This window comes from Homarus americanus, unplaced genomic scaffold (genome assembly GCF_018991925.1).
Source record: "Homarus americanus isolate GMGI-L3 unplaced genomic scaffold, GMGI_Hamer_2.0 scaffold28, whole genome shotgun sequence".
In the NCBI taxonomy this organism is placed as follows: domain Eukaryota; kingdom Metazoa; phylum Arthropoda; class Malacostraca; order Decapoda; family Nephropidae; genus Homarus; species Homarus americanus.
Window position 1 is genome coordinate 5295528 of NW_024742238.1, and position 14784 is coordinate 5310311.

Below are 14784 nucleotides of genomic sequence, written 5' to 3' on the forward strand. Positions count from 1 at the left end.
TGGGCTCTGGGACTCAGCTGTGCCGTGTATGATATATGCATGTGTACGTGTATGAATGAGTGTGTAGATACATGTGCATATGTCTTGTAAGTATGTCTGTACAACAATATTATAAACTTCAAAGATATATCTATGACATTTGGCAGCCAGAGTGGTGGTGGTGGTGGTGGTGGTGTTGGTGGTGGTGAAGGCTCGAGGCTATTAGAAGGACGAGGTCATTATCTCTCCAGGTTATGACCCTAACACCTGCAACACCACCTAAATTCACCCCCACACCTGTAACACCCCTTAAAAATCTTCCCCACGCATGTAACACCCATAAAAGTCTTCCCCACACCTGCAACACCCCCCTTAAAATTATTTATTTGTTTTTGTTTGTCTTTGTTTATCAATTCAAAGATGTTTTCTGTTTCTGGTCGGGTGTCAGTGTGTGTGTGTAGCCAGCAGGTGTGTGTGGCCAGCAGGTGTGTGTGGCCAGCAGGTGTGTGAGTGTGTCAGCGTTAGAACCATAAGGTTCATATTTGCCTTACTTCATCCTCATAGCAGCCTTTACTGCATCATGTTCTCAGCGTCAAAAGTTCAACGCTGAAGTCAAGGTTGTGTATGTATGTATGTATGTATGTATGTATGTATGTATGTATGTAGGTGTAAGTATCTACCTGTGAAGTGGATGTATGTATGTATATCTGTGAGTTGGTGGTGTGTATATGTGAATACGTCTCTAGGCTGGTGTTTGTATGTATGTCCTCTTTGTGTGGGTGGGTGTATGCGTGAGTGCCAGGGATGGGCCCAGGTGTACATGATACACACCTTTTGCACCTTGGCACTGCACCCCTATACCCCGGGGAATCCCCTCACCTACCCATTTACAAATTTAGTTAGTTGGCTACAGAATTATTACTAGATGGTTGGTACCCCCCAACTTGTCCTTACCACATCACACACACACACACACATACACACACACACACACACACACACACACACAGTGACCCTCAGACAAGCCGACAAGTACCTTGGTAAGTCATTTAGTAGCTCTTAAGGAGGCGAGTTATGCCGGGAATTACATGACGTGTTGTGATCCTTGATGAAGAGTGACACCCCCAAGTGCTATGGGACGGAGAGAGAGATAGAGATAAAGGGAGAAGGAGAGATATGAAGGAAGAGGAGAAAAGAGAAAGAATTAGTAAAGGGGTAGAGAGAGAAGAAGACACACTTGTAAAGTAAGAAATGTATATATGAAGGAGAGAGACACAGGAAGGTATACTGTACATACATGCCAGTACAGTGAATTCAATGTGCCAGAAATTACATGAATGATGGCGTGAGCACCTGTTGATTGAATAGATGAGCGACCAAGGTGTGTATTATTATAACCGGGAACTACTGCATAAAATTGGGTACTTAGTTCGTGTCTCCGGTTGTCATTTGTGAGGTATGAGAGAGAGAGAGAGAGAGAGAGAGGGGGGGGGGGGGCAGAAGGACAGAGAGGGGAATAAAGAGAGAAAAAGAGTGGGAAAGAGAGAGTGTGGGTTTGCGTGTGCGTGTCCCCCAAAATCAGAGGTTATGGGCAATTTTGAACTCCTAAACTTAAACACTTACAAGAATTCACATGCATTGGGGATATATATTTATATACATGCATCTCCTCCCCTACACAGGGATGTCTGTACTTGTTAAACTTGGCATGAAACTGATTTATAGCCCATATGTACACTATTAACGTTAATTACATTCCCACGCACTCATGGGTTCCAGAAACAGTATCATGCCAACTTTATACTCGTGTTATGACCCCTTAGAACGGTAATGAGAATGAGCTTGGCAGTGGTCTAGATTAAGCGCCCATCGCGTCGCCTTTGCTACTGCGCACTCACACCGCGCATTCTTAGTGACGTCACGAGCCTTGACGTGTTGACACTGGGGAAACGTGCCCACTGCTAAATGTTTTTGTTGAATGAACCTTCCTGCGTCACTCACATATATATATTAGCCTCAGTTGCTTGTGGTTGATCTTTACTACCTTCATGTTTGTGTTTATGCATCGCCCCCAAAAATATTGATATAGTTATTTGTTTGTGTTAATTATTCTCATTCCATCTGACATCACAAAATGTTATCACTAATTACATATCGTTATGCATTTGCGACAATAATTGCTATGTAATATTTAGTTCATTGGGCTTGATTGACTCTCTTCGATGTATTTACATATTTACGTTACTTAGAAATATAGTTAATTATTTGTCTGATTTTGTTAGACATCACAGTTTTATCTTCTTCCATTTTCTCTTATTTTCGTCATTAACAAATCACACTTATTATTGATTTTAAGTTATTAACACAACTACATAGATAATATGAGGAAATAACAACCTCATATTTCAGAGACCGACGACTGTTGCGTGAGAGAGAGAGAGAGAGAGAGAGAGAGAGAGAGAGAGAGAGAGAGAGACTTAAATCAAGTTCTTTTAGGTCTTGGCTAAACGAAACACTGGCGTCATGTTTATCTATATTACCGAGTTTGTGCGTGGCCAATTTGTTACCTGTCGACGGTGAGAGTTTCAGGAAGTATGTGTGTGCCCCCCGCAGTGTCAGTTTCTCTGTCAGCTCATCAGTCAGTTTAATAGTCAGTCCTGTCAATTATCTATCATGAGTCCTGTCAATTATCTATCAAACGTCCTGTCAATTATCTATCAAACGTCCTGTCAATTATCTATCAAACGTCCTGTCAATTATCTATCATGAGTCCTGTCAATTATCTCTTATTCAATCTATCCATCAACTATCAAGCGTAAAATCTATACAGTCGTTATCGGTTTTTTTTTACTAATAGACACACAGACATCATATATTGATCATGTTATTAAGAATCCCTGAAGATTAGACACCCAAGTTTATTCCACCTTACACGCCCCAGTACTAACCTATATATACGAAGACCCAGGTTGTGTTAGGGTGTCTTAAATAATGGTTGTGTTAGCATGTTACTGGAGGTGTGATGATGTGATGGTGAGATTGAGAGAGGTTTTGTAACTACTGTACTGTTAAGCATCGCGTGTGTCCAGTGAATGTTTGGTGGTCACGTTTCTGGTGAATATTTGGAACAGAAATAAACATAATCAAATTCCCCAGCTTCTACTTTTAGTTTTAATTCCTCTTAATCTTTCCTTAAATCTCTGTTAATCCCTAAGCAAGTAGTGGTATGTGAGGTTACGTTAGGTAAGAATGCTTTGTGTACACCGTTAGTTCTCATGTTGGCCACCAAAGCGCCAACAACCTAGCTGGATTTTGATTAACATATATTCTGTAGGTTAATTTTCCCCCAAAACTGATGTCGAGTGAACGTTTCTGGTCAAGGTAATCTCAGTGAATTTTGGTGTCATTTGGGATTTATTCCTTCATTTACGAGGAAAACTTAACTTACGAATCATTTAGGATAGTCCTATTATTATACTCTTGCCTAACTTATCCCATCCAAACTTAAGACCAAATTCTCAAAGTTATCGTACGGTAATTTTAACTCTTATATGGCGTATATAAAACTTCAAATATAATGAAGAATAGGAAATAAACCCGTTCATTTATGGTAGAGTCTCAGCGAAATTTTACCTCCATTGTTGGCTGCATATCTTTATTCCGTAGGTTAAGTGAGTCAGATCCATGCTATCATTAAATGGGAGATTATTTTAACCCCTTGAGTACAGATGTCATCTTACTGAGGGGAATAGTTCATTGTACTCAAAGAGGTTAAGACTTCGTAACTTTGTGTGTGTGTGTGTGTCATCGCAGGAGAAGTTGACAAATACAGTTAATTATCCGTGTTCAGTGCATGACATTCTCAGAGGAACGTGAAGCGACTCAGTGAGAAAAAATAAAATATATATAGATACTGTATATTACACTACACAAAGGGAGAGAGTGAGTCTTTGTTCCAGTAATGTTGGGTTTAAGACTAAATCTAAATCACGACAGTCCTTCACTAATGTGGGGTGTAAAAATACGTGTACTGTATATCACCTGAGATGAGGGTTATGTCTGACGGTGCTGGGTGTCTTGTGTTAGTTGTTGTGTCTCTGTTTTAATTTGGAGGTCTGATTTTGTTTTTTCTTTGCTTGGGAGTCTTTATTTCTGTTTGTCTGTTTATCTCTCTGGTTGTCTCAGCCTGTGTGCCTATTTGCATGTCTGGTTTGTTTGTCTGTGTCTGTCCTACCTTCCCTTCAGTAAAGTTCTTTTTCCTTCTCTCTCTCTCTAACAAAATTAAATAAAATATAAGAGAAACTGCTCGTATCTGCTCTTGAAGGTGGAGGGGGTGACACTAAAGGCCGCTCATTGTTTATATCTGTGACGTCAAAATGACGGCAAGCCGCAATCCGCATCCGACGCGGCACACACGAGCCAAGTTTATTATCTCCTCCATTTGGTTCCGGGAACATGTCGAGAAATATACTGTACCAGGATATGTCGGGTTTTTTCCCTTTTACTGCTTCTAAAATGTCTTAGAATTAAAAAAAATGTCGCCAAAGGTAGGAATTTTATATGTAAGCTAAAATAGCGTAGACACAACGACATTGTCTGCACTGTTGCCAGGAGTAGGTCGTTGCTATTGTTTGGCTCCCAGAATATCTGGCGAAAGCTATCGAACTAGGTATGTCCGCATTCTCCCATTTATTGCTTCTGAAACGTCTTAAAACAGCGCTGTTGTAGCAAACAGCTTCGGAATTTTTTGTGAATTCAGCTAAACTCGTGTAAAGAATCAAAGACGTCTGCGGCAAAGTGTAGGTCAGTGCTATTGTTTACCTCGGCAGCGGTGCCATGTACACACTCCCTTTCCCATAAGTGGGAGCCAGTCAGCTGATGCGTGTGTGTGTGTGTGTGTGTGTCATCACTCCCACACACCTTGGATGAATCAGTACACTCTTATGTTATATCAAAATACTTATCTAAAATATACACAGTTTACATTCATACACCAGGTTGCGTAATACATCATGTCCGTAATATACTAGAATACACATACAGTAGTTATATACACCACATAATACACAGGAATACACATAGTTATAAATACCACAAAATACACAGGAATACATACAGTAGTTATGCACGTAATTATACTCAGCTATACACCACCATATCTTTAGTTATACGCACCAATACGAAAGCATAGGCAGATCTTCTTACAGTCGAGATATACACGTTCACAGCGCACACACACACACCCCCTCGTCCGCGAATTGCTGTTCGACACCACAACCGTATCCAGCCCATACGAGCACGTACTGATCGCTATAAAAACAGCCCAGTCCCAGCCATTGTAAAAATTATCAACAGCTCGTAATCAACCAGTGTATTCACTCCCAGTCAATCTTTCCTTTTTGCACTGTCACTATATTGAAATGCCCTGTAGTATAACCTTCTCCACCTAGTTATTATATATCATATTTGTATCACTTATGTTACTTGTATATTATTTCTCAATCAGGTGACCCATTCCCCAATTATGTAACTGTATATTTTCAGCATTCCGGCTGCCATGCTCTTTCAATAAACTGTTAATTATACACACACACACACACACACACACACACAGATCAGAGGAAATACACATTAATCACATCCACAGTATGCAGGAAAGCTACATCTATACATATCAACGGACATGCCGAGACTCCACCTACAAAGGCGCGTGTGTGTGTGTGTATTTATACTCGCGATACATGTGCACATGAACACGTACATGGGCATACACACACATGTACGGAGACCCATGAGTATACACGCATAGATGCACATGTACATACTGTATACTGTATTAACATATATATGCATATACAAGTAAATACTGTACATACATGCCTACAGACACACACACACACACACACACACACACACACACCTCGCTATACCTTGGTCGTCGGAAATAGACAACTATAAATAAACTCAGATATTTTCGTGCCAAATTCCATGTTGTTGTTGTTATTGACAATGTTTGTTTTTTTTGTATTAATGTTTTTGTTAACTTTAGTTCGTGTTATTATTGTTATTGTCGTTTTTTCCTTGTTCCCTCTCTGCGTCTGTATTGATAACTCACATAGAGGTTTATTTTGTCCCTCTGTGTATCTAACCACTCGTTCGTCTCTCCGTATGTCCGTCTGTGGCGACGTAGGCCCTGTTGCTGGCTGGAGTAGTTTTAAAGTTCTAGTCATTTTTAGTGAAGGATGTACGTGAGGTTTTGATTGGTTGTTGGGTGTACGTGAGGTTTTGATTGGTTGTTGGGTGTACGTGAGGTTTTGATTGGTTGTTGGGTGGACGTGAGGTTTTGATTGGTTCTCGGGTTTGTTGTAGTGTTTGGCTATGTGAGTTTGAAGACATACATACATGCATACATACATGCATACATACATACATACATACATTTGGAATATATATAAACTGAATCCCCCCCCACCCACCCCACCACTCACCCCACCCCCACCCCACCCCACCCCACCCCCACACACACCTGGGGACAGCGGGGGTGGATCAGGTAAAGGTTGGCACTCTGGGGTAGGGGGGTGGGAGGAGGGAGGTGACAGTGCCTAGCTAGCTCCAGTTGGCACCTCCCTAACAGAGGATTCTCAGAGATTAGTAAAGATAAATGTTGCTCTTGTATCCAGCTACAGCATGGACGGACACATCTACTTGTAGCTACGGTAAAGTCTGAGTGGAATTTCAGCGCCATTTTGGTCGATGTACAGTATATGCTCTCTCTCTCTCTCTCTCTCTCTCTCTCTCTCTCTCTCTCTCTCTCTCTCTCTCTCTCTCTCTCTCTCTCTGATGTAACTCACAGTGCCACGATCACATTACAATGATTTACAGAGAATAGAGAGAAAGCGAGAATAAAACCTTTCGACTTGTGAGAAATTCAAAATAAAGGAAAAATCGAGTGAGAGAGAGAGAGTGAGAGAGGGGGGGGGTGGACCACACGTCATTTTACACCTTACAAGCCTCGTGTATCACTCTTGACAACCATAAACCCATTTTGGATCCACCATTAAAACCCTGAAACCACGCGCCCAGGGATTTTATTTTGGTTAGGGGTTCATAGTTAACTAGGGGGTCATATTAAGGGTTTTAAGGTTGGTCAAGATTCGTATCAGAGGTTCAAAATTGGTACGATACTGTTTTTGAAACCTTTGAGTTTTTATGTAATGAAGATATTTGTACAGCAGTAGTGTGTTTGTGGGTTTAATCATTAGTGTCATGGTAATTTAGAACCCCTGAATTAAACACACACACACACACACACACACACACACACACACACACACACACACACACACAGTATCGTGCCAACTCTGAACCCTTGAACTGATACCTCAAGTGAACCAGTTAGACGTGTTCTCATATATCCAATTAGTAGAAGAATTTTATTAACAAATTTCTAAGAATCTGGATCTAATATTTTTAATTTTCACTTGATATAAAATCGCATCTAATTTGGTTGTTTACTTTAGCTAAGATTCAACGATGGTGGTTTAAATAGCATGGAGATTGTAGGATACTGCAAGTAGACACGTTTTTTCATTTTATATTTTAGGGAAAGAAGTTAATCAGTGAATCCCCAAGAATCTGGATCAATAAACGGAGAAGTAATGAAAACAGCATCTTGGCTTCTGCCGCCTTGACGGATTCAGCTCGTCATATATTTTTTTTTATTTTGGTGGGAAAGCATCCGTGTTTTATGAGCCGCCATCACTAATTTCTGCTTGGCTCAGGACATCAAGGAGCGGGGGTTTGCTTTAATAAACAATTTATGTGTGGATATTGATAGTGAATTTTAGATTTGAGAACTTGAAGCGGACGGGAATGATATATGTTAATGATGTTGTGACAATTTAAAAGTAAGTTGACGTAACTTTCTTTAAAAACTGCGCTTGAATTAATTTCGCTTGACTCTAACATCAAGGGGCTGGGATCTGCTTTGATAAACATCTTTGAACTTGAGGTCTTAATAGAGAATTTTTAGTCTTCACGGCTTCATTAATGATAATACAGTAATATAGACTGGTTGCCATGACGTTATGGTGTGTATATGCGCGCACAGGTTGATGCTGGCACAAAGACCAAAAGCAGTAAACGAAGAAATAATAATGGATCTGACTGATTAATTTTAACTAAAACACAAAATAACATACAAAAAATGAGACTCGTGAATTGTGGGTTGCCGGGAGTGGAATAGAGTTGATAAATAGACGAGTAATGTAATATGGCTAGATAGATTATTACAATTTGATGGGTAGACGATAGATATGACATAGGTATAGATATTCATGTGATAGAGCTATAAGTATTGAGAGATAAATAATAAAGATATACTGTACAATAGAGCAGTAATGGACACTTACCTCACCACACTCACATTCATTGGGAACTCTGAAACAAAAAACACTGTTGCCAGCAGCTAGATAATCATTGGATGTATTCACCATTTTTGTCTCACTTAAAAAAAAGTTTAACATCCTTATTGATATTTGATTATGTTTAACTCAAGGGAAATAATAACATGTATTAATTGTTAGAATGTTATTTTGATGGACATTAGACTAAAAACATCGTTGCTTGCTCAGTAAACACTCGATAAACATTCTTGCTTGGTCTGGACGAAGAAGCAACAGCTAATTACGACTAGATTGGCAGCGCTGGTTCTATTTTGGTTGGGTTAGGTGTAAGCGGAAAAAAAAACCAGCTCTAATTTTAAGCCACTGCTGTTTCCCGCCATAAACAAGCCAGAGCCTGAGACCATTGGAGGTTTGTACAGTGCGTTAACTTGTCCCGCCTCACTTACGCACCTACGCAAACATTGAATTTCTGCCCGAAGTAGATGCCAAGTAATGAATTAACTTAAAAACAACAACAACAACTAGATTTCCCACCACCAGTTCAGGTATAAAGATACATACATAAAAAACTTAAGAATTCAGAGCGTTAAGAATGCTTCTAATTGGGTCGCCTATCGCCCTATTCTACGATACAAAGATAACCAACCACCCAAATGGAGACGAAATTACATTGCGCCTGTACCTTAATTACATAACATTCTCTCATTGATAATTAGTTCATATACTCAGAACATCCATAGTGACGGGTAGTAATACGTTCTCACATCAAAATGACTGTCAGTGTGTGATAATGGGCGTTGTGTGTACTGAACTGTATCGAGGAAGTCTTAAAGCACAGTATTATTGAGATATTAAATCACTGTGTCACTGAAATGTTAATCACGGAATCTTTTAAATCACTGTTACCTAATCATTAAATCACTGTTTAGCCTAATCATTAACTCACTGTGTTCCCCAATCATGAAATCACTGTGTTACGTAATAATTAAAACACTGTTACCTAATCATTAAATCACTGTTACGTAATAATTAAAACAGTTACCAAATCATTAAATCACTGTATTACCTAATCATTAAATCACTGTATTACCTAATCATTAAATAAGTTACTTAATCACCAAATCACTGCGTCACTAAATCACCAAACTCTCAAAGGATTTCTCCCGAGTCAGATACGGATGTCGACAGAATTCCCATAAATCTGAAGTTCGTGTATAAGATAAGGGAGGATTTGGGATTAGGTAAGATTAGTGGCAGGAAAGATTAGGATTAGGGAGGATTAATCTCTTATCTCGGCTTTTCCACTGTATTCTAGTGTTTTTGGACCGTAGTATTTTTAATGTAATATATAATTGAAACAATTTATTTTTACCTTTGCGTATCACGTATATGACCCGCATGGTACCCAAGTTACTCGATATTGCCAAGTGTCCGGGGAATTGGGGCAGCTACTGTACACAATGGTTAAGACATAATAATAATAATGATAATGATAATAATAATAATAATAATAATAATAATAATGATAATAATAATAATGATAATAATAATAATGCAGATGGCCTTTTGTATTGTTGCTTGCACATTGAGAGAGAGAGAGAGCTGCTGTGCATGAATGTTTGCACCTCTCTCTCTCTCTCTCTCAAATACACCCCCCCTCCCCCGCCTCCGTCAGCAGATAATCACAGGAAGATAAGAATCACACCTACATAAATTATACTTAGCGTCGCGGTGTAAGTAATCTGTCAAGGGATCTCTGTCATCACTGTTAGCTAATGGTACTATAATTCTAAATATACCTCGATTTTTTTGTTTTTCTACCCCGTATATACCCTACCCTACAACTCTTCCCCTACCACCTTCTTCATTTTCCCCTCCCACCGTCTTCATTTTCCCCTCCCACCGTCTTCATTTTCCCCTCCCACCGTCTTCACCGTCTTCATCTTTCATTTCCCCTCCACCCCACCGTCTTCATTTTCACCGTCCACCGTCTTCATTTTCCTTCATTTTCCACCGTCTTCATTTTGTCTTCATTTCCGTCCACCTGCGTCTTCATTTTCCCCTCCACCGTCTTCATTTCCCTCCACCTCCACCTCTCTTCATTTCCCCTCCCACCTGTCTTCATTTTCCCTCCACCTTCTTCTTCATTTTCCCCTCCCACCGTCTTCATTTTCCCCTGCCACCGTCTTCATTTTCCCCTGCCACCTTCTCTTCATTTTCCCCTGCCACAGTCTTCATTTTCCCCTGTTTCCCCTGCCTGTCTTCATTTTCCCCCACCTTCCCCTACCACCTTCTTCATTTTCCCCTGCCACCTTCTTCATTTTCCCCTGCCACCGTCTTCATTTTCCCCTGCCACCGTCTTCATTTACCCCTCCCACCGTCTTCATTTTCCCCTACCACCGTCTTCATTTTCCCCTGCCACCTTCTTCATTTTCCCCCTCCCACCGTCTTCATTTTCCCCTACCACACTTCTCTTTCCCCTACATCCCCTATCTCGCTAAGTAACTACAAATATTTACTCATAATATGTATCTAACTTCCTATTACCTCTTAAAATTCTCTCCTACCGAATAACTTTCTCCCCGTCTTGTTTCCCCACATTTCAAAAGTCTCTCATAGCTTCTTCCTATAGGTAATATTTTTATCAGGATACCTCAGGGTTTTTTTTTCCCCTAAATACTCCCTCTGGATAATAAATCTTCCCCTACTATCCCATACAATTCTCCCGCTCCTGTTGCAATGATGCGGGACTTATTTTTTTTCACCCTATGTACAGTAGCTAAGACAACTATTAGTGCATACTTTGTGAGAAACAATTTGAGACCATGGACGATAAATAGTGGTATATGAGATGCTGTCACTGATCACACGTAAGATTTCGGAGCATATCGACCCCCACCCCCCCCCCCCTGCATAGATAGTTGTTTTGGCTACTGTACTTCCCTATCGCTGCCTGTTTTATTCCCTGCCATCCCATAAATCACCCAGTGAGTTTTCCCTTAATACAGTACTGGGCTATAACTCTTTTCCCACCTCCCCGACCCCCCCACACACTCTCAACACCTTTCCCCTACCTCTCAACATCCCTCCCCTGTCATTTTCTCCCCTCTCATTTTCTCCCCTCCTCCCCTCTCATTTTCTCCCCCTCCCCCGACATAAAACACGATAGAGTATTGCGTTAGGATTCGTTTTTTCACATTAGTCAGTTCAGTACTTGACCTTTCCTCTCCTTTCCTGATGTAACTGATGGATGCTGTATAACATGAGGGATTATTTATTTCCACGTTCGAGTTAACTTAGAAATATATCAGAGTTTTGGTCACCCTTGTGTGTCGGTGTGCATAAAACCTAACCTAACCTAACCTAACCTAACCTAACCTGATTCTATTTCCGTACGCCCAGGTTAATTAAGGTATACCTGTTGCACTGTCTATATCCATTGTTTACCTGTACTGTTTATCTATATGCTGAATCAATGTGAACTTATATGACGATCTATCTATCTATCTATCTATCTATCTATCTATCTATCACGAGAGCGTTTAAAATGGCACCATACTTGCTCTGAGACTGAAATAAGCGTAAAAATGAGTTTAAGCTTTAATACTGGAGTGACTTTAAGCTTTAACACTGGAGTGACGTTAAGCTTTAACACTGGAGTGACTTTAAGCTTTAAGATAAAGGTCAGCTTTACTCCGGGACATGTGGTGACGTCTAAGCTGCTTTGAGTTATACAGCCATGAGTTAATGTTGACAGTTAATATAGACAGTTAATGTTGACAATTATTGTAGACAGTTAAGATACAGTTAAGATAGACAGTTAATGTAGACAGTTAAGATATAGTTAAGATATAGTTAAGATACAGTTAAGATAGACAGTTAAAATAGACAGTTAAGGTAGACAGTTAAGATAAGCATAATACTGATATAGCCTGCAGGTGATAGCAGGTGTTAACAGGTGATAGCAGGTGTTAACAGGTGATAGCAGGTGTTAACAGGTGATAGCAGGTGTTAACAGGTGATAGCAGGTGTTAACAGGTGATAGCAGGTGTTAACAGGCGATAGAAGGTGTTAACAGGTGATAGCAGGTGTTAGCAGGTGATAGAAGGTGTTAACAGGTGATAGCAGGTGTTAACAGGTGATAGCAGGTGTTAACAGGTGATAGCAGGTGTTAACAGGCGATAGCAGGTGTTAACAGGTGATAGCAGGTGTTAACAGGCGATAGCAGGTGTTAACAGGTGATTGCAGGAGTTAACAGGCGATAGCAGGTGTTAACAGGTGATTGCAGGAGTTAACAGGTGATAGCAGGTGTTCACAGGTGATAGCAGGTGTTAACAGGTGATCGCAGGTGTTAACAGGTGATTGCAGGAGTTAACAGGTGATAGCAGGTGTTAACAGGTGATAGCAGGTGTTAACCAGGTGATAGCAGGTGTTAACAGGTGATAGCAGGTGTTAACAGGTGACAGCAGGTGTTCACAGGTGATAGCAGGTGTTAACAGGTGATCGCAGGTGTTAACAGGTGATGGCAGGTGTTAACAGGTGATAGCAGGTGTTAACAGGTGATCGCAGGTGTTAACAGGTGATAGCAGGTGTTAACAGGTGATCGCAGGTGTTAACAGGTGATAGCAGGTGTTAACAGGTGATAGCAGGTGTTAACAGGTGATAGCAGGTGTTAACAGGTGATAGCAGGTGTTAATAGTTGCATTACAGAATTACTGGCGACACTCCCACTATAGAAGGCACTGTAGAATAGGGTGTGGCACTGCAGGGTAGAATAGGGTGTGGCACTGTTGGGTATGGTGTGGAACTGTAGGATAGGATATGACACTGTAGGATAGGATGTGGCACTTTAGGATAAGATGTGGCACTGTAGGATAGGTTTGGCACTGTAGGATCGGTGTGGCACTGCAGGATAAAGTGTGGCACTGTAGGAAAGGATGTGACACTGGGATAGGTGTGGCACTGTAGGATAAGATGTGGCACTGTAGGATAGGATATGATACTATAGGATAGATGTGGCACTGTGGGATAGGATATGACACTGGGATAGGCGTGGCACTGTTGGATAAGAAGTGGCACAGTAGGATAGGATATGACACTGTAGGATAGATGTGGCACTGTAGGATTGGATATAACACTGTAATATAGGTGTGGCACTGTAGGATATGGTGTGGCACTGTAGGATAAGATGTGGTACTGTAGGAGGAATGTGGTACTGCAGAGGGGGATGTGACACCAGTAGGGATATGGTACTAAAGGAGGACTGTGGCGCTACAGAGGGGATGTGGCACTACAGGAGGGATGTGGTACTACAGGAGAGATGTGGCACTAATTGGGATGTGGCACTACAGGAGGGATATGGCACTGTAGAAAGGATGTGGCACTATAAGAGGGATGTGGCACTGTAGAGAGGATGTGGCACTACAGGAGGGATGTGGCACTGTAGAAAGGATGTGGCACTATAAGAGGGATGTGGCACTGTTAGTTAGAGCGGTGCATAAGGGCCACTTACTCTTGACTGCTTCACCTCCTTCCTACACCTTCTGGCGAACACTGCTGCCCCGACCTGCACCCCGGCCCGGCCCCTCAACCCGCGATGCCCCGCCCCACCCCACCCTGCCCCACCCCTCTATCCACACCGCCTCGCTCCGCCTCTCCACCCTCTCAGTCCCCGCCCCCGCCCCCAACCTCATATCCGATTTGGTCCTTCGCTCCACCCTGCCCCAACTTTACCCCACCCCTACTTCGCCCCGCCCTGTCTTTGCCCCCTGCCCTGACTTTGCCCTGCCCTGTCTTTGCCCTTCTGTGCTTGCCCCTGCCCTGACTTTGCCCCGCCCTGTCTTTGCCCCGCCCTGACTGCCCTGCCCCGCCCCACCTCGCCCCGCCCCACCACCTGCACCACGCTCTTCTTGTCTCGCCTCCACTCCTTCTCACGCACCCCCTACACACCCCTAAATCACACACCCCAACACACCTCTACACACACACACCCATACACACCCTCATACACATTACACGCACACACACACCTACTAAGTTACTACACCCCGTGATGCCCCTCATAACACCATCTGTGAGGGAGTTACTACGCTACTTGTCTGCTGTTCAACACCTCAGTGCACAAGATCTACGTGACCTCCACTGTAAACATTAAGCTGTATGTTCCTTTACCTTTCTCTAATGAAGGCTTTTGTTAAACCACCAATGTATGTAATAAGTCATTTATGTCCAATGTATATTTTCAACCTTCGGGCTGCAGAACTTTTTCATTAACCGTTAATTATTATTATTATTAATAGTTCTAACACACCCCCAACACACCCCAACACACCCCAACACACCCCTATACACCTTAACGCACCCCACATACTCCTATACACCCACACGGCCTAACCTTGAG

General features: G+C 41.7%; 1 long non-coding RNA gene across 2 annotated transcripts in view; it reads right to left on the reverse strand.

The window, feature by feature from the left end:
- The window catches only part of LOC121876651, a 36567-nt gene extending 22599 nt beyond the window's left edge, over positions 1-13968 (reverse strand). Inside the window, exons 1-2 of one of the 2 annotated variants that reach the window (XR_006090797.1) lie at positions 13897-13932; positions 8391-8418 (exon numbers count right to left, since the gene is read on the reverse strand). This is a non-coding gene — a long non-coding RNA (uncharacterized LOC121876651). Of the gene's footprint in view, positions 1-8390; positions 8419-13896 lie in introns of both variants that reach the window. The other variant, XR_006090798.1, reaches the window with a different exon arrangement.
- Between the last annotated feature and the right edge of the window lie 816 nt (positions 13969-14784).